Source organism: Sorex fumeus, unplaced genomic scaffold (assembly GCF_029834395.1).
Source record: "Sorex fumeus unplaced genomic scaffold, SorFum_2.1 ptg000034l, whole genome shotgun sequence".
Taxonomy (NCBI): domain Eukaryota; kingdom Metazoa; phylum Chordata; class Mammalia; order Eulipotyphla; family Soricidae; genus Sorex; species Sorex fumeus.
In genome coordinates this window covers 26,855,652-26,880,113 of record NW_026606091.1, presented here as the reverse complement: position 1 = coordinate 26,880,113, position 24,462 = coordinate 26,855,652, and the positions used below count along the sequence as shown (strand labels likewise).

Genomic DNA, 24,462 nt, shown 5'->3' with positions numbered 1-24,462 from the left:
ATGGTGTATACTAGTTCACAGACCTGTGTGTGACTGGAAAGTTTTATATACAGGTACACAGGCTTGTGTGGTACTGGAAAATCTTTGCTTGTCAGATCTTTGGGGAAGATGAAGAATCCTTATATAAATCAACAATTGCTGGGGCTGGAGCGGTAGTACAGAGGGTAGGGCGTTTGCCTTGCACGCAGCTGACCTGGGTTTGATTCCCAGCATCCCATATGGTCCCCTGAGCACTTTCAGGAGTAATTCCTGAGTGCAGAGCCAGGAGTAAGCCCTGTGCATCACCACGCTGTGACCCGCCCCCCCCCACACACACACACAAAAAATCAACAATTGCTGCAAAATACATCCAGCTCAAAGTTTCAATTTTTTACAGATTATCTTTAAGAAAATTACTTTTATTGCTGCATGAAACAACTAAATTCAGATTCAGGGTCAAAGATATATAGTACAGGGATTAAGGTATTTGCCTTGCATATGGCCAACTCTGGTTTCATCCCAGCACCATACTCCCCCACCCCTGGAGTGCTGCAAGCAACCATCAAGCACTGTAGGGTATGATACCAAAAACAAACCAAAACTTTAAACAAAAAATCCTCCCAAAACAAAGCAGAACAACAACAAAAATTTCAGGTTCTGGCTGAAGAAACAGCTCAGTACATGCTTTGCATGCCCAAGGCCAGGGTTCGGTCCCTGAGACCACAGGGCAGCACCCTCGAGCAGCACCAGGAGCTATCCCTAAGAACAGGGGAGTAGAGACCCCTATAGATCTGGAAGTGCCCCCCCCCAACCATGAGCACTGCCAATCGTGCCTCACCCCTAAAAAAAAAAAAAAGCAAAGCACAAAATTCAGATTCACATGAGGTTGCACTCAGTCTCCCTAAAGGAAGGAACGGCAGGGGGAGGCCTGGGGACATGTAGGGAAGCTCTGCCGAGGAACCCGGTGCTCAGCACCAGCGTCTAGCATCCGCTTCTGGCTTGTCTCAAACCATTTCAGCTGTTGGGAGCATCATGGGCTTTGCCGATGCTATAGAGCGAGTGTAGGTCAAATGTGCGCTACGGCAGGCTCTGAGCTGGGTGGAGGTCAGAGGGACACACTGGCTGCCTTCTCCCCAGACCACAGTCACAAGTGACCCTGTATAAAATCCTCAGAGGTGGATGGTGGTTTCTCCATGCAGGATACGGAGAGCAATGGGAGATCAGGGGAGGATGAAAACCTCAGGCCAGGGGCAGTGGAAAGAACAGAACAGAGTCTCCAGGTGGGCACGAGCTAAGCAGAGGGGCCTCGTGCAGGGACCGAGGCCTGGAGGCCTCGGCAGGTGGGAGGGGAGACAGTGGAAAAGGGACAAAGAGGAGGGAATCTGGGAGAGGCATGGAAAGTGTCCCCAAGTTGCAGGTCTCTAGACTTCAGTGCTCGTCCATAAGAGACCCGCTAAAGGTCTCCAAGCCATGCTTTAGGGCAGAGAAAATAGAAGCCAGACATTCAGTGAGTGGAAAGATGGGGCCAGGGTGGAAGGAGCTTCTGGAGGTTAAAAAAAAAAAAAGAAATGATGGGGGGGAAGCAGTAACTAGGCAAGGAGGCAACGGTGGAGCAGTCAGCGTGAGCTCTGCACCCCTGCTCTGGGGCGAGGAGGGCGCAACTGGCCACTGGAACCCCTGGGCCAGTGGGCAAGCCTAGCTTTGCTGGTACTTGGGGCCCAAACTCACTTATGGTAACAGGGATTAAGGTATTTGCCTTGCATATGGCCAAACTTTTAACACAAATGAGCAGCCCAGGGGCACCTCTTCTCAGAGCCTGAATGGGGGGGGGGGGGGGCAAGGGAGGGTCAGGCGGAGAGACAAAGGGTCAGGAAGGGAGGTCCAAGAGGTGAGAGAGCAGCAGCACAGCTCACCCCCAGGGCCTGCAGACACCACAGCCGATGCTTCTCTTTTCAAATCTCCTCTATCAGAGCTTTGTGTTGAAGGTGCAGAGAGTCTGCTGGGCGTCTCCCCAGTAACTGGGGGTGTAGTTCCCACGCAAATAGTCCGTCTGGTCCTAGAAGGCACCTTTCAGGTGTCCAGACTTCTGAATATCCGGACTTTGACTGGTTCTCCTAATGAAAAGGACTCTCTCTCCCCCACTTCCACCCCAGACAGGGCCCCCTTGATCTAGCTCTTATCGGGGGCTGGCTCTATTCCCAGCACTATTCTAAGTACTTTATGTTTATCAACCAACCGACATAAGCCTCTGAGCAACCCAGTCAGGTGGGTGCTGCTCTTCAGCCCAGGCTCCAGATGAAGAATGGGAAGCACAAAGATGACACGGCCTGACCGTAGAATGTGTTCCGTTGGCACAGGGGCCAGGGTTCCAGCTCGGATCGTGTGGCCACAGTGCCCACATTCTCAGCCACAGCTGAGCCCCTTCAGAGCTGCCCTGCTCCTTCCGACTCAGGCCACCACCACCAGCTGGTTCCATGTCTCCGTTCCCTCTTGGCATATTTACTTGTTTCCTACTAACTCCTGGAAGACGGGGGATGGGGGGGTGGGAGGGTGGGGGTTGTCTTTTGGCCCAGTGTATTCCTGGGACATCTAGAATGATTCTCTGGCACACACTGAGGTTCTTGGCTTGACATGAACAAAAGACAGTATCATGCCCGGCCTCACAAGGTCCAGCAACATGGTCCTCCAGCTGCCTTCTGGATTCTCTTTCCTGGGCGACTGCAAGTCCCTGGCAACCTACAGGGAGGCAGATGAGAGCCAGACCCCAGCTCCCCATCTCTATGGACAATGTGGGTATTTGTATCACGGCGGCTGCCTGCTAAATCTCCCCACCTGGGTCCTTGAGCACGGTGGCGATAAGCTTGTGGGAAGCAAGTACTGCTTGCAGCTTCCAGTTAACCCCTCTGTGGCTTCCCACCAGAGAACCTTATTTACAAGACACCAACTGCCCATGATGTCATGTCTGATCGGAGCACCCTCCCAGTCACACAACTGAGAAGCCCCCGCCCTTTGAATCAGGAGGCTCCCTAAACTCAAAAACGCATCGTCCAAAGAACTGCATCTAGGTAGGGAGGCAAAGCACCAGCTACAACAAAAGGCACTGTTCATGTACTCCAACAGAAAGAGCAACAGCCATGAAACTCAACCACGAACATGCTCAAAAAAGGGGCTATTCTCATGACCTATTGTATGCCAACACTTTATCAGGCACTTTATTTTACCCAGGACCTCATGGAACCCTGCAAGTCTGAATTATGGCCAGTTCCCCTGGTACAAGTGAGAAAAGGAAAGCTCAGAGGCCAAATACCCCAAGGCCAGGCCAAATACCCCAAGGCCAGGCCAAATACCCCAAGGCCAGTGTGGCTTCAAGGTCAGGCTCAGAGCTACCAAATTTCTTTCCCCTATCCTCTCTGCTCTGACTCATCTCCCCAGACTCCCGTCCTGGACCCTGCTTGCTCTGCTCTTCCTGCCTCTGTGTCTTTGCTCTCAACAGTTCCTTTCACGTTCTGCCAACATCCTCCTTCCTCTTTCACCTCCCATGGTTCAGGACTCCCCTCTCCTCCCCAGTGAGACATCACCCTGAGTCCCAGGGGACAGATCCAAAGACACCCCAAGACACCATTCCCTCCATCCTTCCTCCCTAGACTCCTAACTCCGGGGGAAGAGGGCATCCTTCCTATAGACTGTCTGTATCTTTCCTGTTTGTTTTCTCCTGAGTCCTGGAGCCCTGAAGAACGGAGTCAGGAGAGAGTGGAAGTACGCCAAGACAGGGAGAGACAGACTGCACAAATTCACTCCAGCCACAGCATCACTGAGAAAGGCGAACTTAGGGACTGCTGCCCTATGTGTTCCAGCTGTGGCAAAGCACAGGATTGCAAGTTCTGTGATTTCCTTAGGGCCTGAAACTGTAACCCAGGAAGCCTAGGAAGGAAATAGGAGAATAAAATCACTTGCATACGAATCCTTTCATAGTAATGGATTTCACCCCTACCTGGGGAGATACTAAATGCATCACAAGGGGGAAGAGATTGGGCTAAAGAACAAAGTACCTTCTCCGGGAGGCTTGTCTGCAGCGAGGACACTAGAATTCACCTTTGAATCAGGAGGCTCCCTGAATTCAATGGTGCCCCCCAAAGAGAGCCCCCTGGGGAGTGATTTCCTATCCTCCAGACTGGAAACTATCTCAACTATTGCTACAGACTAGAAGCAAGTGTGTGATGGTCTCCATCAGGGGCATCCCTGGAACAGAGCATTATCCACCCCCCCAAAAAAAAAAAAACTTATTTCGGGGCTTTTTACAAAAATAACCGACTCACAAACAGAAACACTTCTTGATCTATAAGCCACTTTGAAAACAAATCATTATGCCATTGAATATTTCATGACGGTCCAAAGCACTGAAGGAGGGAAGGCGAGTGCTTACCAAGCCTTGCCATGTCTATTTCAGGACTCCCGGTGCGAGCTGCAAAAAGGCTCTTTTCTAGACGCTGGGGGGAGGGGGGCGAGGGAGAGCAAATGCCGGGTGGATTCTTGGTGGGAAAACGGCCTCCACTGAAACTAGCCCTAAACAGAGACTTGGGGATGCCACTCTTCCAGGGTTTGAAAGCCATCACCTAACGCACACTCCCCTGCCACCCGCACCACCTTCCCCCGCCACACCCACACACTTTTACGGGAGTCAAAACCTCAGGGGGGCACTTGCCCAAGGTCACAGAGTCGGCGGGTATGTGACAGGCGGTGCCAGGAAGGACCCCCTACCCCCCCGCTCCGGGCGCACCCCGGTTCCCAAAGGCTGACTCAACACTCCTACAGCTCAGCCGCTGCACACCAGCGACGTGACCCCCGAGGCTGGGACTCCGGGGATTCCTCCAGCCCGGGGGTCCTGGAGCGGAGCTGCGCGGCGTGGCACCCTCCCGACTCCGGGGACCCGCAGTGGCGGTGGGGACGGGCGGGGAGCGCGGGGCGCGGGTCCTTGGGAAAGTTGGGAGCCGAGGTGTCGCGCGTCCCCAATCCGCCGCTCCGCGCGCGCCACACCCGCCCCCGGCGCCAAACTTGAGCAACACCTCGCCCAGGTGCAGAGACGACACGGGCGGCGGGCGCGCCCCCTGCGCCGCCACCTCCGGGACCCCGGGTTCCCCCACCCCACCCCGGAGCACCAGCAGGCGGCGTCGGCCGCGGCGGGGGATGCCCGGGGTGCGGGCAGGTACCCCGGTGTGGGCGCCCGGGGGGGGGGTCCCCCGAAACTTCGCGGCGCCGGGACCTCGCCCTTACCTGCAGAGGAGGCGCCGCCCGCGCCGACGCGGACCTGGCGGGCTGACGCGCCCCGCACCGACGCGGGCACGGCTCGGGCTCGGGCTCGGGCTCGGGCTCCGCCTCCCGCGCCGCGGCGGCCGCCGGAGGGGGCGCAGGCCCGGCCCGCCCGCGCCGTCTGGCCGCGGCAGGTGCTGAGGCTGCAGCTGCGGGCCCGCCAGCTGCCGGCGCCGCGACCCCCGCCCCGGGGGAGGAGCCCCGCGCGCCGCCTCCGCGCGCCCCAGAGGTCCGGACGCCGCAGTGGGCGGTCCCGCTCCCACCCGGCCCAGCCTCCGCCGGCCGCCGCCAGCCCTGCTCCACGCCGGGCTAAGGCCGCGTCTGCCCCGGCCCCGGGGTGTTGGGGATGGGGGAGGGGGGCGGAGGACACACTCCTGTGGGCCGCGCCCCGGGACTTCCCAAGGTCACCCCTTCCCGCACCTCCCTGACGCACGATTGCTCCTCTAAGGCCTTTGGGAGCACTGACTCGCCCCCGCCGGGCCCTCCTGCTGAAGATGGAAAAAGGGAGATGGAAAAAGATGGGCCCTACTTTGGCACGGAGGACCACCACACCCGCTTCTACAAAACCCTTTGCGCTGGGATTCAGGACCTCCCCTGTCCTCCTCTGCTCTCTCGTCAGCTTCCTTAGGCTCACTGAAATGGATGTCCTAAATTTCGGGGTGGGGGGGGGCTGCCCTGGGACCCGGCCCTGAGCCCTTGTCTGACGCCCTAGACTGTGACACCTAGCCCTCCCTCCGGCCTCTGCCCAAATGCGTCTGCTATCCCCAAACTCATTTTCTTGCTGAAATGTTTGTTCAGATCCACTGGGCCCTCAACCTGTGTTAGAGCCCCAAGTTGGAATGGCAGGTGAGGCCCAGTGAGGTTGGTGCAACACTGTACCTGTAACCCGCATCACCTGAGGGTGCCCTCACTGCTTGCTCCAGGGGTTGCCTCTGGGACTGTTGGGAGGGTGTTAGCCCCTAAAGAGATTTCCCCTCCCCCCATGGGGTCTCAAATGGTGAGGAATGTGGGAGAGTCTAACACAGGGCAAGGAGTGAAGACCCCAGGGTGAGAGGGGTATGTGTGTTGGGGGTGTGAGGGGGGTTGAGTGTGAATGAGAGTGAAAGTGTGTGTGAGTTATGTGTGAGTGTATGAGTTTGTGAATGGGTGTGTATTATTGTGTGTGAGTGTGTATGAATGAAAGAGTGAGTGCATGTGTGCAAGAGAGAATGTGTGAAAGTGTGTATGTGAGTGTATGTGTGTGCAGGAATGTGTGAAAGTGTGTGTGTGTGAGTGCATGTGTGTGTGAGAATATGTGTGAGAGTGTTTTAGTGTGTGTGTGTGTGTGTGTGTGTGTGTGTGTGTGTGAGTGAGATATTTCTGAGTGCATATGTGAGTGGATATGTGGGAGTGGATGTGGTGGGGGGACAGAGGGCAGGATCTGAGAGTTGAGGGGAATGTCAACAGGGGCCACTTCCTGATCAAGAAGTTGAACCCTCACCTGAGAGACAGCTCAGTGGGCTGAATAGATGCTTTGAATGCAGAAAACCGAGCACTCCATGATTCCCTGCACTACTGGAAGAGACCAGTGAGCACTGACCTAGGAGTCACCCTTGACCCCCTACTTCAAGTGGTCCCCAAACAACAAAAAGTCAACCAAAAAAACGAAAAGAAGTCAACTCTGTTCTCAGAGCAATGGCACCTAGTGGGAAGTACTTTGAATAGGGAAGAACACCTTCAGACTGCCGTAATTAGATCCATACTGGAGCACAATATGTTAATAAGTGCTCACCTTCACCCCTACACACAAACACACACACACACACACACACACACATACACAGACACATAAGCAGCACTGCCCCACTGTGGAGTACATATGACCTTTAAGGGGTCTCCAGTGGTGATGCCTTAGATCCTTGTTTGCCACGTCCACACCTCTACAGGCTGGCTCTGTGTCCATACCCAGAGCCTTAGTCCTTAGTCCTTTTTATCTCCAGGCCCAGTTCAAGGACTGAGGCCGACCCTTCTCTCCTTGGGGTCTGCTTCCTCCTTATCTCCACTCCAGTATGCAAAGTTCCCCCTCAGGAAAAGCCCTATAGGGGAAGTGGCCCTGTCCTGATAAGTCTGAAGCTCTGGTGGAAAGAAAGGAAGCGCCTAAAAAAAAAAAAAGAAGAAGCCGGAAGCGCCTAACCGAGGAAGGGGCATGACTTCCCACATTATTTTTTGCACCTGCATGCAAATTCTCTCAAAGTTTGATTTTTCAAGTTGCATGGTGGACGAAGATTAAGGATCAAAGTTGTCTTCCTAAGCTGATTAAAGACTGCAGAGATATTGGCAGAAAGGAAGCAGAAGACTTAGCCCTCCAGCCCCAAGGGTACAGATGCTACCCACAGGATTCTGGCCCATATGGCTCCATTCACTAGCCCCCTCTCTTCAGGGTGCTTTCTGTGCCTTCGTGCATGTTTCACCCTAGAGGCCCAGGGCCTAATGGGACCTGGCACTATCCTGCTGGCTCTTCCCCTTCAGCTGTCTATGCTGATGGCTTAAGCACCCAGGTTCCTGTGTCCTCTCTTGGGTTCTTCACTCCCTTAACACACCCTCATTAAGTCATTCTATTGACTGGCTTCAGCACATACCTCTGTGCTCCAAGGTCAAGTATACAACTGTGCACTGAACATCTCCTGAATGCACCCCTCCCCCCCACACACACACACCACTCCTGATCTCGAGATCCAAAACTAAATTTACCTCTTCCTCTAAGAAGTCCTTTCTTCTTCCTGTCTCAGTTGGCAGTGAAAGCTTCAGGGATCATTTCACGCAGAAACAAAGAGAAGCTTCTGACGCTTCCCTCTTCTTGGCCAAGGTCACTAAATCCAGTCCACTCTATCTCCATATCTCAGAGACAGAAGTGGCTCTTCCTCTGTACCTCAGTGCCCCTGCCTGAGCTGGAATCTCCCCATTTCTCTTTGAAGGTGTGAGAAATGCCTCCAAGTCTTGCCCATCTATACACAATGGGCAGCCAGGGATCTTTTTCAATCACAAATATGACCATATGATAATACTCTCCTGCGAAGAAGACCTCCATTGTTCCTTCCTGAACTTTCAAGGGAGTCCTACTGCTTAGCATGGTCTTAAAGCCTCAACAGCCTGACCTGTTGCTGTGCAACCCTAGCACTTCTCCCCCCACAACTGCACACCCCTGCCCTGTGTTCCTGGGACACCCTGTAGTTCACCATAGAGAAGACCAAGGCAGCTCACGGGCATCGATGATGTGCCAGCCACTGTGTCTAGTGCTTTCTACACAGTCTCCCATGTAACACAAGGCAGAGAGCGTAGTGCTCAAAAACCTAGCTTCAACTGTGGGTCAGTGGCCAGAGAGAGAGTACACAGGTTAAGGTTCTTGCCTTGCGTATGGCAGAGCCTGGTTTGTTCCTAGGTACCCAAATCCCCCCAACCAAAAAAGCTAAAAGCTGTGGGTCACATAACTTTGAAAAAATTTATTTTACAATCAACTTCTTTATGATTATCATTAAATGCTTGGTTTGCATACCTATTTTATATACCTATATACCCAGGGTCATATAAAAATTGTTCAGGCATAAAAGGAATTATAAGTAGAAAAATTAAAGACACTCTACACAAAATGAAAGTCTTTTTTGTTTTTTTTTTTGTTTGGGGGGTTCACACTTAGCTATGCTCAGGACTCACTCCTGGCTGACTCAGGGATCATAGGGTGTGCCAGGGATCAAAACCAGGTCTACTACATGAGGGGCTGGAGCGATAGCACAGCGGTAGGACATTTGCCTTGCACGCAGCCAACATGGCCGACCCGAGTTCAATTCCTCCGCCCCTCTCGGAGAGCCCGGCAAGCTACCGAGAGTATCTTGCCCGCACGGCAGAGCCTGGCAAGCTCCCCGTGATATATTCGATATGCCAAACACAGTAACAACAAAGTCTCCAATGGAGACGTTACTGGGCCCGCTCGAGCAAATCGATGATCAACGGGAGGGCCTTTACTTTACTTTACTTTACTACATGAGAGGCAAGCATCCTTTCCACTGTAATGTCTCTCCAGTCCCTCAAAATTACAGTGTTAAAAGTTGTGGAGACAATGAAATATTATGCAGCTGTTAGGAAAAATGAAGTCATGAAATTTGCCTATAAATGGATGAATATGGAGAGTATCGTGCTAAGTGACATGAGTCAGAAGGAGAGGGACAAATATAGAATGACTGTACTCATTTGTGGCATTTGTATTTGAAAACTAATATCCACCGCAAGGGAAAACAGGGACTAGGAGGACTGGTCAATGGTTGGAATCAACCACAACTGTGTGTGAGATGAGGTAGATAAGATAGAGAAGGGACCAGTATGACAATAATAGCTGGAAATGATCATGCTGGACAAGAACTGAGTATTAAAAGTAAGTAAAGGGATATTCCTGATAGCCTTTTAGTATCTCTTATTGCAAACCACAATTCCGGGGGGGGGGAGGGGAAGAGAGAGAGAGAGAGAGAGAGAGAGAGAGAGAGAGAGAGAGAGAGAGAGAGAAGAAAATCATCTGCCATAGATGCAGACTAGGGGGCTGGAATGGGGGGTGATGGAGGGAAACTAGGGACACTAGTGCTGGGAAATGTGCACTGTGGAGGGATGGGTTTGGGAACACTCTATGACTGAAACCTAATCATAAACAGCTTTGAATGGGTCTATGTCACAGTAAAAATCATATAAATAAAATAAGCAAATTGAAGAGATCTCAAAAAAAAAAAGCCATAGAGATAGCTCAAAGTGACAGAACCCATGCCTTGCATGTATGAGACCCTGAAGTTTGTGCCCCAGCTGGGCCATCTTAGGCTGGAGAGATGGCCAAAGGGTTGGGGCATGAGTTTTGCATGAGGGACCCCTGGGTTTGATCCCCAGCATACCCGGATCCCTTCTCATGCTGAGATAAGCCCCTGTGCACTGCTGGGTGTAGCCCTAAACCAACAAAAAGACAGTATTGAGCCAAACCCACAGGGTTCAAATTCAATTACAGCCAATTGTTAACCTTTGTCATCTTAGGAAATTGCCTTGCCTTGATCTTAGATTTCTTTCTCTCCAGAGAATACCTACAAGTAAGGATGTCCCCAGATGAATAGCTGAAGCTGAAACACTATATATCACTAGCACTTTTAGTAGTGTTTATAATCAGTGTCGGCAGAGAGGACTACTCTGCTCCTTTCACAGAGAAAGAAACTGAGGCTCCAGAAAAGTAAAGCAGTTAACTAAGGCAGCACTTCTGAAACTTTTTCCACTTGTGATCCCTTTTTTGCCCGAGAAACTTTACATGACCACAAGTATACATACTTACATACAAACCAAACATACTTATAATAAATTCAAAATATATGATTATGGAAATAAAATATCTATCTTATAGGGGGTAGTTTTTGGGTTTCGGGGCCACATCTAGCAGCACTAAGGGCTACTCCTGGGTTGGTGCTCAGGGCAGCTCCTAGGGGTTCTCAGAGGACCACAAACACAAAGCTGTCCTGGGAAGCAAAAAGAAAGAGGTTCTTTCTTTTTTCTTCTTGGGTCACACCCGGCAATGCACAGGGGTTACTCCTGGCTCTGCACTCAGGAATTACTCCTGGCGGTGTTCAGGGGATCATATTGGATGCTGGGAATCGAACCCGGCTCAGCCGTGTGCAAGGCAAACGCCCTACCCACTGAGCTATCGCCCCAGCCCCAAGAAGGGGGTTCTAATCCTGCTCCCATACAAAGTACACACTCTCAACCATTCGTTAACTATCTCTTTAGCCTCAGAATTTTATTTTAAATTAATTTGTTTTGAACTTTCGAATCCACAACTGGTGGTGTCTGGGTGCTCCGGGATTGCTAGAGGTGATATTTACGGAATCCTGTGGTGCCAGGGATTGAAATGGGGCCAGCCATATGGCAGGCAAGCGCCTTAACCCCTGCATGACCTCTTTGACCCTAAAACAAGTCTTTTAAGAGGAAGATAGCTTGGGCCAGAGAGACAGTACAGCAGGTAGGGTGCTTACCCATACTCAGCAGACCAGAGTTTCATCCCTAGCACCACATATGGTGCCCCAAATCTGCCAGGAGTGATCCCTGAGCTCAGAGCAGAAGAAAACCCTAATCACAGCTGTGCCTGGCCCCCAAACCAAAAATAAAAAATAAAAATAAAAGAATAAAAGGCTAGCCAAGCTGGGACATGGGGCTCTAATCCCCCTACTGACAATGACTTTACATAGCTATTACCTTACTCTGTGAGGCCTGGTTGAATCTTAACCATTCCTACAACCTGCCAGACAAGCTCTCCTTCCTCAGCAACAGCCTCTCCTCTCTGAGGCCTGCCCTGTCCCTCCACCGCACTCGATACCCTCCTCAAATAAAGCACGCAGAACAGCACTCAAAAACGCTTCGCAGGTCTGTTTGCTTGAGACCTGCTTGAGGAAGACAGCATCAGCACCAACTCTGCTTTGTCTTTCTTAATCTCCATAGACATTTGTTAAATGAATGAATAAATCCATGAGGAAAATAAATGTAAAGCTTTCAAAAGAGTTTTACCCCAGTGACTGTCATTTCAAGACAAATCCCTTCTTATCTCTGTTGTTTGCCCCTCTGAAATCACTTTTGGTGAAAGGATGGCATTTGATGGTATCTGAAGATCCCACATGAATGTAGCAAGACTGAAATGTCTCTTTCCACTCCATGGAGATGCCTTGTCTGTCCCTCTCAGATATCTCTCTTTTTTTAGTGACACTCAGTAATAACCCATAATGAGAAACTGCGTTGCATCCTAATGAGACTTCCTGACTAAAGCATCTGAGGTTTGAATTTATTTCCCATAAGTACCATTTTAGCTAGAAGTTTGCTTTCTCCATGGCGTGAGTGTGCCATTTGTCATCTGCTAAGTGCTCATACCTTCCCCTGATCTGGATTAATCTCCTTAGCATTCAAATATTTCTGAGAGCCAACTTAATAGTTAGCTTTTTCTATACAATTTCCTTCTTCAAATGCCTAACTCTTCCTGACTTTGTATCTATTGTTCCCAAAATAGAATCGTTTACTGCTTCAAATTTCAGCCTCACTGTCTGCAGTGATTTAGGATTTCAGCTCCTCCTCACAACGATCAAATTCCATACCAAAAAAAAAAAAGATAAATAATAACACAACAACATTAGAAAAGCTGTCTCTGTAATTCTGTATGAAGTAGTGCTTTCAAAAAATCAGATGTTAATTGGGGGTCGAAGAGATAGTACAGTGGGTAAGGTGCTTGCCTTGCAGGCAGTCAACCCGGGTTCGATCCCTGACATCCCATATGGTTACCAGAGCACCACCAGGAGTGATTCTTGAGTGCAGACCCAGGAGTAACCCCCCTGAGCATCACCAGGTATGGCTCCAAAACAACAAAATAAGATGTTAAAAACATCTTTTTTGTATATAAGAGCACATGTATATTGACAATTCGAATACTTTTCTAAGAAAAAAATGAGAGCAGTAAAGGTGAAATGCAAGAAAGCTGGCCTAGAAAGCAGAAAGAAAGGGGTTCTAATCCTGTTCTGCCTCTTGACCTCATCCCTTCATACATCAGCTCCCAAAAGAAAGGAGGTGGGAAGACAAGACCTTCAGGGTCTCTTCAAGCTTTGCATGATCCCTTGCTGGGCCTCCAGATGGTTCTTTAACATGGTCAAATGCCTACTACAGACTTTTATCATCTGTGGTGTAGTGTATTAAATATAAAACCAAGGAGGCTGGCAAATGGAATGGATTGGTTAAGGAAGGGCTGAATAGATGTTAGAAAGGGTAAGGTGCTTGCCTTGTATGCAGTCCAACTGGGTTCACTCTCAGGTACCTCAGATGGTCCCCCAGGAGTGATCCCTGAGCACAGAGCCAGGAGTAAGCCCTGAGCACTACCTGGTATGGCCCCCAAACCAACAAAATAAAATACCACATCAACTGATGATGTTTCTTTATATTCAATATTTAATTAATATGGCACAAGAGTGAAGACATTCCACTGAGTCTCAGTGAGTCAAGACTCACGGATTGTTGGTGGATTGGACAGGACCTTGGCAGACAATCCTAGTGACTTGAGATGCCGGCCAGTGTTTAGAGAACAGCAGTGCCCTGAGTACTAGAACCTAGTGCCTTGCTGCACTGCTCTGGGAACGTCACCTCACCTCACAGCGTGCACTTTAGAAAAAGGAGGAAATGATACTGTGTGATAACCAAGGTCTCTTGAGTTCTAAACTGAACGGTTTCTTTGAGATGAAGGAAGCTAAAGTGTTATCTAATCAGAAAGAGAGGTTCTGCTGCTGTCTGCAAAAGAAGCAGGGTACTTATCATGAGGTTTATATTACCTCTAAGGACAAATAAATCGTTGCTCTACAGAGAGAAATGAAGACATAAAAACAGCATGTTCTTGCTCCCGAGATTCTAGGATACAGCAGACATCCCCTCCTGTCCTCTTAAAAACAAACCCTCCAGTTTACCGTAAAACACTAGGAAGGGAGGTTTGGCTAGTAAAAAGTCTATCTTCTGTGTATTAGTAAAGAGAGATGGTCCTCCACACTTCCCAACCCTCACCTGCTGCATTGTTTAGCTCAGTTGTTTCCCCCGAACACCACCTACTTTGGAGGCATTTGTTTCGGGATGGGGGGTGAAGGGGAAGTGTGCAGAAGCAGGTCTTCTTTTAGGAGTCCTTCCTTTGCTTTCATAGAAGCCCTGTCTGCTTAAGCTTCTATTCCTGTTCCTAATCATGTTACCTGCTCCTCGAGAAAACTGGTGTCCTAATCTATTGTTAATGCAAAGGGCTTAATGACTTGCTTGAAAACAAAGAGAAAGGGTGGGATGTTTGCAGGGTTGGCAATGATTGTCACACCTGAATAAATATTGGAGCTCTTGATGTCTCCCGGCAGATGAGTTTTTGCCTCATTCTTCAGATGATAAATCTCAGTTTTTTTGAAGGACAAGCTTTGAAAACAGATGAGTGATTTTAGCGTCACTCTCTGTTTTTTTGGGATTTCCCCCCCCCATTTTAGATCTTTCACATCTTGTCCTCTACTGGTGCAGCTTTTGGGAGACCAGCTACTAAGAGGAAGGTATGCCTTGGAGGTAAGAAGCCCACTATGGCCTTACCCCAGTCTGGTTCTAATCCCTGCAGAAGTATTTCTGCTCTTGGAGGACATCACCCTCACACCTCTGCTCCCCATGGCCCCTGAGCCCTCTGCTACCAGCTCTCCATCTCCATGTTCTTCATTTCCTATACTTTTCACAGTACTTTACAGTTTGTAAAAACACCGGATCAAGCTATCAACTCATTTTAGCCTCTTTAAATAGCTTTATGTGTTATGCAAGGCAGGCATTGTGATACCACTTGAACCCAGGAATAAAACTAAAACAAGCTCAGAAAGGGCAAATCATTTGTATGCAGTCACAAAAACAGGCTGAGTAAGATTCATATTTTCTAAGTCTGGCATGTAGGTTTTGCATGCGGGGTGCCTGGGTTTGATCCCTGGTACCACAGGTTCCCCTGAGCAGTGCTGGGAGCAATCCCAGAGCACCGAACCTGAAGTATTCCCCAGCAGGGTGTGAACCCCTCATCCCCAACCAAACAAATTCTTGTTTACCTGAGTAACAGAGCTCTATCCCTGGGAAGCAGGGCAGGGAGAAGAGACAGTAGAACGGGGAGAAAGTGCTTCAACCAATCACTGAAGTGCTTAATCATCTCAGCCTGACTCTCCAGAGGGATTCTTGATAAAAAGGGGGTCCACGCTCTGCAGTTGACTCTGCCTCTCTGTCTTCCTTGCTGAGTTCACTTCCCCTGAAACATCCAGTGAATGAAGGGAAGGAGACAAGGCACTGGGGCCCAGAGTTGAAGTAGGAGATCTAATTCAACCACACAGTTGAAGGCTGATGCTCGGGCCACACCAGGGCCACCTGATGGCCTCCTCTCCTCCAGGGTGAGGAGTTAAGGTGCTATTGATGCAGTGTTGATTTCAATGCTGGGACTACTGAGGTGCCCAGCTGTATCTGCGGGAGGGGACCCTGTAGAGATGAAGAAATCACCCACCTTGTCTCTACTTGTAGTCCTGAGGGAAGACCCCTAATTTTGCTAGTTTCTCCCAAAAGATGAATGCAAGTTGGGTCAAACATCCTCCCAGGGCCACCACCAAGCCCACATGTCACCATTCAGTGGCTTAGAACGACTTCCCTTCCCAATCAGGCCTTTAGAGAGATGAGAACATCAGGACTCCCTCCTTCAGACTGGGGTAGTAATTTCACACCAGGGACCAAGGCTCAACAAGAGGATTTCAGCTTCTGCTGATCCCCTCAGCCTGTGGCCCTTGTGAAGAGAACTTGCATTTGGCTGCACAGGCCCACCCTCCCCATTCATCATGGAAGTGTCCTAGGATCTCTGAGTCCCTCTTGACTTCACCTCTGCCTCGAGGCTTAGTAGATCAGCCTTGCTTGCCCCTCGTTTACAAGAGGAAGAGGACCTTCCTTTCCTTCCTGAGCAACTAAACTACAGATGCCTAAAAGGCCATGAGTAGCCAAAGCAGGTCATAGGTCACATAAGGGAACTCACTGAGACATCAAGTTTAATAACCAGACAAGCAACCACCTACTGACACAGAAGCAAAGGAGGAAAAAGTAAGTTTTTAAATGAGGATTTTTTTTAAAGGATTCAAGTACAAATGGGGGAGAAATAATCAGAAAGGGGGGAAATGGCTTTTTGGAAGCTGACACTTATTTGTAAGTTCAAACATTTCTATCATGGAAGTGAAAAAGAGAAGAAACGCTGCTAAACATTGATATAATGGTATAAAAGATGAGAAGGAAGAATAGCACCACAGTACCAAGCTCAAATTCCCAAAAAAGAAAAAAAAATCAAGGTAAAAAAGAAGCAAAAACATGACCAAAGAATAAAAGAAAATCTTATAAATTTAAAAAAAATTTAAAGTACATTAAGACTTATTGGCTGCTCAGGTTTGAGCCGGGGACGGGGGGCGGCAGGGGCCTCATGGGAAGGGTGGCGTTCTGGGCCGTCCTTCACGCCCGACCGAGGTCACCAGCTGCCCCCCCAGCGGCTCTCCGGCACGGCCACGACTCCAGAGCACAGAAACCAATCTCTTAACTATCTAACTTTTAATAGAAATACTTCCAGGGTTAATAAGTAAAACAGCAGAAATCCAAAACCGCGCGGCCTCAATAGCGGCCGCGCGACATCATTTTATTCTTAAACCAAGCTGTAGAAAGCAAATCATTTCACAACGCTGTTTCAGCATATCTGATTGGGGGGGGGGGTCATAAACTCTAAACAATAATTGTGCATCTTCTATCGAAACAATGTATCTAGTCAAAGTAGATAGAGTATTAACTAGAACTCATCTGCCTCACAGGAACTGGGAGGGGTGGGAGGCGGGGTTCTATTGGGGTTCACGGTTAAAAATAAGTATTGGTAAAGGGAAATGTGTTTGATACTTACATGACTGAGACCTAAACCCGAAAGCTCTGTAACTTTTCCCACAGTGATTCAATAAAGAAATAAATTATTAAAAAAAAAAAAGACTTATTGGCTGCTGCTTAGTATCTAAACACACATAGGGCAGCCACATGTGGGCCACAACCAAAATAAAAAACAAACAACAAACACTCTGACCTTTCCTAGAGGGGTTAGAGAGATAGTACAGTGGGTATAGCACACTTGTTTTACACATAACCAATCTGGTTTAGATCCTCAGCACCCAATATGCCACTGAGGTCCACTGAGCCAACCAAGAGAGATCCCAGAGCACAGAGCCAGGAGTAAGGATTGAGAACTGCTGTATGTGGTCCCAAAATGAAATAAAGGAAGGAAGGAAGGAAGGAAGGAAGGAAGGAAGGAAGGAAGGAAGGAAGGAAGGAAGGGAGGGAGGGAGGGAGGGAGGGAGGGAGGGAGGGAGGGAGGGAAGGAGGGGAAGGAAGGAAGGAAGGAAGGAAGGAAGGAAGGAAGGAAGGAAGGAAGGAGAGAGGCTTTTTGGATTTCCACTTCTGGACATATTTCTCCTTGTTTCCTCTGGTTAAAAACAACTAAAACACTTGAAAAAAACAAACAGAAGAAAATTCAGAATTATGGCTAAAGAAAGAAAACTGGATAGAAACCTCGCAATGGGATATCTAGATTACCCTGTTCCCTAGACAACAGAACTGAGAAGGACAAAGAAGAGAAGAATCGAGGAGGAAGATAAGAAGAGGCAGATGAGAGGCAGTAGCTCAGGGATTTCAGGTGCATAAGTGATGTAGAGCCATGGCATATCTACATTATCTGAACCACTAAGCTAACAACACTGAAAGCAAGAGGAACAAACTGCAATGACCAAACGAAAATATGTGCCTTCAACAAGGGAGGCTATGGGGTGAGAGGGAAACTGGGGACATTAGTGGAGCAAAGTTGACACTGGTGATGGGATTGGTCATGGAATATTATATATCTGAAACTCAACTATGAATAGCTTTGTAAATCTGTATGTCTTAATTTTTTTAATATTTTAGGAAATTGTTTTAAAGAAATCTCTGGACAAGAGTAACAACAGGGCACCCATGCTTACCAGATATAGTTCTTCCTGGTTTGAGACTCTTCTAGATCATTCTTAGTTATGGTACATACACACATCTGGCTGTGGTATGGCGTGCTCAGAAGTCACTTGTGGTGCTAGGTATCCCAGAGAACAGAGTTGCTGGGACTGTGCTCAGGGACTGTGGTAGTCCTGGGGAACGAACTCTAGACTTTACTCATGGAGGCTGGCATTCTGAGCCACTGAGCTATTCCTTTGGGCCCCTGATAGTATTTTAAAGCAGACATTACAAAAAGTAATGCAAACAACTATGAATTATCTTGAAGTAACTGGAAACCTAGAAATATCAGCAAGACGTTATAAAAAATTTTAAAAACATGGTCATTACACAATGAAAAATAGATAAAATAAAGTCTTAGTAGATAGGTTTCCTAGTGAATATCAAAATTAGGGACAAAATTAGTGCAGACTAAAAGTAAAGAGCAGAGCAATATCATTGACCAAATCAGAAAAAATAGAGAGAAAAATAAATATATTCATGCCATCAGAGTCCTCAAAGGAGAGGAGAGGAGAGGAGAGGAGAGGAGGGGAGGGGAGGGGAGGGGAGGGGAGGGGAGGGGAGGGGAGGGGAGGGGAGGGGAGGGGAGGGGAGGGGAGAGGAGAGGAGAGGAGAGGAGAGGAGAGGGAAAGAGAGAAATTGAAAAAGTAACTAAGGGGGCTGGAGCCACAGTACAGCAGTAGGCACTTGCCTTGCCTTGCATGTGGCCAATCTGGGTTCAATTCCCACCACTCCCCCCCATTTGGTCCCCTGGGTCCAGCAGGAGTGGTCCCTGTTACTCAGAGCCCTGAGTAACACTTTCACCCCATGCCAAAAGTAATAGAAAAAAATTCCTGAAAAATATCCATATTTGGTGACACATAGCCTTAATTCAAGAAGTTGTACAAAATACCAAAAGGTATTCATTCAAAGAAATCCACACAAACATATCATAAGTATACTTCTGAAGACTTAAAGACCAGCCTACCCCCCAAAAAAATCTTGAAATCAGGGAGAAATGACACATGACTTACAGGGGGAATGCCAATTCACATCATGGCAGAATTCTCATTTGAAGTCTCAGAGGCCAAAAGGAAGTGGTAGAATATTTTAGTGTTGAAAGAAAATCCCTGTGAACTCAAAATTCTTTGATAAACCCTTCAGTTGCCTGTGGATATGTCAGATAAAGTTGAAAAGTTAAAATAAAGACAATCTAAGAGAATTTATGTAGACAATAGAACTTCCTTTAAAAGGATGACTCAAGTTAATTCTGAAACAGAAAGTAAATACTAAAAATAGAAACTTGGACTATCAGCCTTGAAGAAGAATACAGGTGTTAATTTTTCTATTAACGTTTTGTTTATCTTTGATGGTGGAAGCAAAAATCGTAATATTGTCAGATGTACTTTATGTATATAGAGGTAATATTTAAGACAATTTTATTAAGAAGGAGAGAGAGTAAGAACTTTCGATGTCTATGTTGCTAGAATGGGTATGGGCCACACCCAGAAGCTTAGTAATGCTAAGAAATTGCTCTAAGTTCTATGCTCAGGAATCACTATTCCTGGTGGTGCTTGGGGAACCATATGACAATGTTGGGAATTAAACCAGGGTTGCTCATGTGCAAGGCTAGTCCCTTACCCCCTGTACGATCTCTCTGGCCCATCAATATATTCTTGTGTGTGTGTGTGTGTGTGTGTGTGTATGTGTCAAACCTGGCAATGTACAGGGTTACTCCTGGCTTTGCATTCAGGAATTACTCCTGGAGGTGCTCAGGGGACAATATGGGATGCTGGGAATCGAACCCGGGTCGGCCGCGTGCAAGGCAAACGCCCTACCTGCTGTAGTATCGCTCCAGCCCTCATTAATATACTCTTAAAGCGATCAATTTCATTAGACATGTAAATCCCAATGTCATATTGTAATTGTAATTGACATCCCCCTCCTCCTCCTCCACTTCCCTTCTGTTGTGGCTGTTTTTGTGACAAGCAGGTGTTGCACCCATACTTAGCTGTGGAGCTCACATGCCTAACTGTGGTGCTCAGAGTGGGTGCCCATTGCTCTTGTGGTGCTCATATGCATTCTGACTGAAGAGCTTGCTGGGGGTCACTGTGGGGCCCACACACAAGATTGCTGGATGCAGGGCAGTTCTTTCTGTGCTCACCCCTCTCCTGAATTATGCTTTAGTTTCAGGATTCACACACACTAGCCACAAAGCACATCCTGTAGCAGCAGTGGGGATCCCAAACCACAGAACCACTTGGACTGCACATCAGGGATGAATTTCACAGCTCCTACACTTGCAAGGCAGGTACTTTTGCCACTGAGATATCCCTGTCCCTGTGCATGCATAATTTAATACTTGACTGTCAACTAGAAAAGCGCAAAGATATACTCCAAATATCACAGGCAAATCGAACTGGAATTCTAAAAAATACTCAAGTAACCCACTGGGAAGAAGAAAAAAGGCTAGAGAAGAATAAACAATGAGGAGCAAACAGGTAGATACTGACTAATTTTTTTTAATGTCACTCTTTATCCTTAACATTTCAATAATTGCATTAAATGTCATTTAATTAACTTGGAGATACACAAGTTAAAATACAAATATGAGCAAAGTAGACCTTTGAATGCATCCTGTACACCAAGAATAAAGAGTGAAACTCCCAGGAGTCTGTACGGTTGCTCAAAGAGCTGGCATTCATGTTCTTCTTGCTGGAGCACTGGCTTCATTGCTGCATAATGCTCCAAACCACTAGGAGCAACTCCTGAGCACTGCAAGGCATGTCCCTCAAATAAAATAAGAAGAATAAAGCTTTCAAACAAAGTAGCTAGCTAATTTTTTTGTTTGTTTGGGGGCCACACCCAGAGATGCTCAGGAGTTACTCCCAGCTCTGCACTCAGGAATTGCTTCTAACAGTATTGGGTGGGGGGCGTATATGGGATGCTGGAGATTGAACCTGGTCAATTATGTGCAAGGCAAGCACCTTATTCTCTATATTATCTCTCAGGATACGAAATAGCTATGTCATTATGGGTAAAAATTCTTCAGAATTACTCTGTGGATTTCACAAATTGTCTTTAATAATAATAATAGCACAGCGGGTAGGGCGTTCGCCTTACAAGCGGCCAACATGGCCGACCCGAGTTCGATTCCTCCGCCCCTCTCGGAGAGCCCGGCAAGCTACCGAGAGTATTCGATATGCCAGACACAGTAACAACAAAGTCTCCAATGAGACGTTACTGGGCCCGCTCGAGCAAATCGACGATCAAAGGGAGGGCCTTTACCTTTACCTTTTTTAATAATAATAATAAATAGGCTGGAGTGATAGCACAGCGGGTAGGGTGTTTGCCCTGCAGTGGTTGACCCGGGTTCGATTCCTCCACCCCTCTTGGAGAACCCGGCAAACTACCAAGCGTATCTCGCCTGCATGGCAAAGCCTGGCAAGCTACCCGTGACGTATTCGATATGCCAAAAACAGTAACAATAAGTCTCACAATTTGTTGTGAGACGTTACTGGTGCCCGCTCGAGCAAATCAATGAACAACGGGAGGACAGTGCTACAGTATACAATAATGATAATGGATTATCTCACAAATTCTGGGACTTCCTCAGGAGGGGGCTGGTCAAGAATTGTCCCAGTTCTACAGGTCGTGGTGCTCCTGGAGCATTCGGTCCTGTATGCAGTCACACAATACCTCCAAATTCTACAGTACTGATGGCCCAATAGGAGCACAGCAAATGAGATGGGAAAGTAGCAGAAGCCCACTAAGCTCAATAAATGAAAACAACAACACAAGGCTCAACTGGCGCAGGCCAGCCCAATAAATCCTCAGCAGCACTGTGAGATGTGACAATTTTCACAAATATTCTTTTACTGAACTATTTTTAAAAATATTCCATTTGCCAATTTTTTGGTAACAAGCAATATAAGTAAATTATTTTGTGCCGGCTAAGGGGTAGCTTTTGGGGGTGGGGTGGGAAACTGGGGATAACAGTGGAGGGAAAGGCACATTGGTGGGGGGATTGGTGCTAGAACGTTGAGTTCCCGAAACAACTGTACTGTGAACAACTTTGTAAAACACAGCGTTTAGATAAGTGAGAAAAATTTTACTGAAAAGTATATTTGTTAGGCCCTGTTAATTATATGAGGTACATGTGTGATCAGCAGTGCCATTTCACAGATAAGAAAACCGAGGCTAACTTTCCCAAGGTCAATTAATTAGTAAGAAAATAAACTAGAACATGAGCATTCATTAACTACCTACAGAAAAGAGGAAAGATGTAGCTCTCAGGCAGAGAGAAAGCCTGTGGAAAGGTTTTAAGTCTGGAAAGAAAAAAAACACCTATTCCATGGCAGGTTTTAAACACACAGTGGGGGCTGGAACTATAGTACAATGGGTATTTGCCTTGCACGCGGCCAACTCGGGTTCGATCCCCAACATCCCATATGGTCCCCTGAGAACTGCCAGGAGTAATTCCTGAGTGCAAAGCCAGGAGTAACCCCTGTGCATCGCCGGGTGTGACCCAAAAAGCCTACACACACACACACACACACACACACACACGATACATATATGATATATATACATATATACATACGTACATATGATATATATGTTATATTTATACATATATATATACACACACACAGTGATCACAAAACCCCAATAAGCAGGTACAATTTCTGCAGATGGAAAGACTCAGCCACAGTTAAAGAACTAACTGAACATAATCTTGATAGGAGGCAAAGGAACCAGAGTTTAAATCTCGGTCTGTCACCATCCCTACTAAGCTCAAAAGGCTCTTGGAAGCTATTCCCTGGAGACTGTCTTTTTCACCCCTGACAGATCCCCTATACTGACCTAATAATTAAAATCTTAAGAAAAGAGGATTTAATTCTATCTTTCAGGGTGATTTCCGTTGTCTGCCCTGATTTCGAGCATCTTCATTTATAACAAAGGGTTAGTCAATACAAGTGTTTTCTTAACTTTAATAAAAGAGAGATTAGGGGGATTCTGAATTAGGGGGCCTCAAATCCTGTTAAAAGCAGCTCAATGTGGATGACAGGGAGAGGCAGCTTGAAGGTGACTAGGGGGACAGGTGGATGTGAGGATAGTATGAGCCCCCACCCTCTTTAGAAAAAACTCTCAGACCTAAAACTCTCCAGTGCTCAAGTCTGCAAGTAGCTTGTGGAGAGGTTTTGGGTGCAGGGGAGAGTCTCTAAGGCACTGTCTCCAATCTCCACTGCAGGGAGAATGAGGATGACCCAGATTTACTAGGGGCGGGGGGTGGGGGGGGGGCAGAAGGCCTTTTTTTCTGCGTTGTTTCAGCCTTGAAACACTGAGTTTCAGTCTCTGCATCGCACAGGGCTGTTCTGGGAGCTGGATGAGCCTGGAATTCTAGCTCTAGTTAGCTTTGTGACCTTGAGCAGCCAATGTAACCTTTCAGATTTCTCATCATAGAAGAGATAATGCTGCCCTTGAAGGGAGTTGTGAGGCTTAAATTAACTAAAGGGTAATTGTGGCATTTTATAAATGGCAGCTATTGTGAGTGTTGGAACTCCCAGATCTTGACATTTTGCCTTTTCTTTCCCAAGTTTTAGATCTTGGGTCTTTCTTTCTTTTCTTTTCTTTTTCTGTTCCCACTTTTTTTGGGTGCAGATTGACATTCAAGGGGATGATACCTTTGTTTATATGTGGGGGGCTATACTCTGCAGTGCTGAGGAGCTGGGGGTACTTTGGGCAATAAACCTGGGGTTCCTGCATAAAAAACAAGTGCAGTAGCCCTTTGAGTTATCTCCCCCACCCCCAAAAAAGTGGTGATAGATTTATATACTTGTTACTACACAAAAGATATGATAAATTTTCATAAAACTGCTCCCTAACTAATGACTGTTATGTAGGATGATTTACTTGACACCAAATACCAGGCACAGTCACAAAGCAAGCCTTTATTAAAGTATATGTTAGTTTTAAACATAAAAAAATGCTTTTAATATTGGCAGGCATGCATGGCTTGACTTTACAAACTTTCCATTTTAAAATATGTGATGTCCAGAGAGAGAAACAACACAGCTCCACAATTCATCTTGAAAAGAACATGATGGCCTAGAATCTTCTCCAGTAGATGACTCTGAGGCCTTCTCAGACTGGGTGGGAGCAGGCAGGTTTCCCTTTCTGCCTGAAGGCACAGAATCCTCAGCCACATCCTCTGGACATAGAAACCACCCCATTTCACAACTGAACCTCATTGAGGCTGACAAAACACCAAATAATTCCAGCTTTATAGCACCTGCAATTTCATAGTACTGTCAGCCCAGGATGATCACAGGAAGTCTATGAGAAAGTTGTGTAGAAGCCTGCCAAGCTCAATGAGTAAAAACCAGTAACACAGAAGGCTCAATTAGCCGAGGAAATCCTCAGTGACTTCAGTAACACCATTGTGAGATATGACAGTGATCACAAATTGACTTCAATTGATCTACGTTTTGATCATTCCATTTGTCCTTTTGTTGTGAAAAACAATACCAAGTAAATATATCAATGCCTGCTGAGAGGACAGGCAGGGGTGGTGGGTGGGAAATGGGG

At 47.5% G+C, this 24,462-nt stretch overlaps 1 protein-coding gene across 2 annotated transcripts in view; it reads right to left on the bottom strand.

The window, feature by feature from the left end:
• FRMPD1 (FERM and PDZ domain containing 1) overlaps positions 1-5,410 on the bottom strand; it is a 97,118-nt gene extending 91,708 nt beyond the window's left edge. The window contains exon 1 of one of the 2 annotated variants that reach the window (XM_056117116.1): positions 5,251-5,410. The gene's annotated coding sequence lies outside the window, so the exon portion shown is untranslated. The remainder of the gene's footprint in view (positions 1-5,250) is intronic. The other variant, XM_056117117.1, reaches the window with a different exon arrangement.
• Between the last annotated feature and the right edge of the window lie 19,052 nt (positions 5,411-24,462).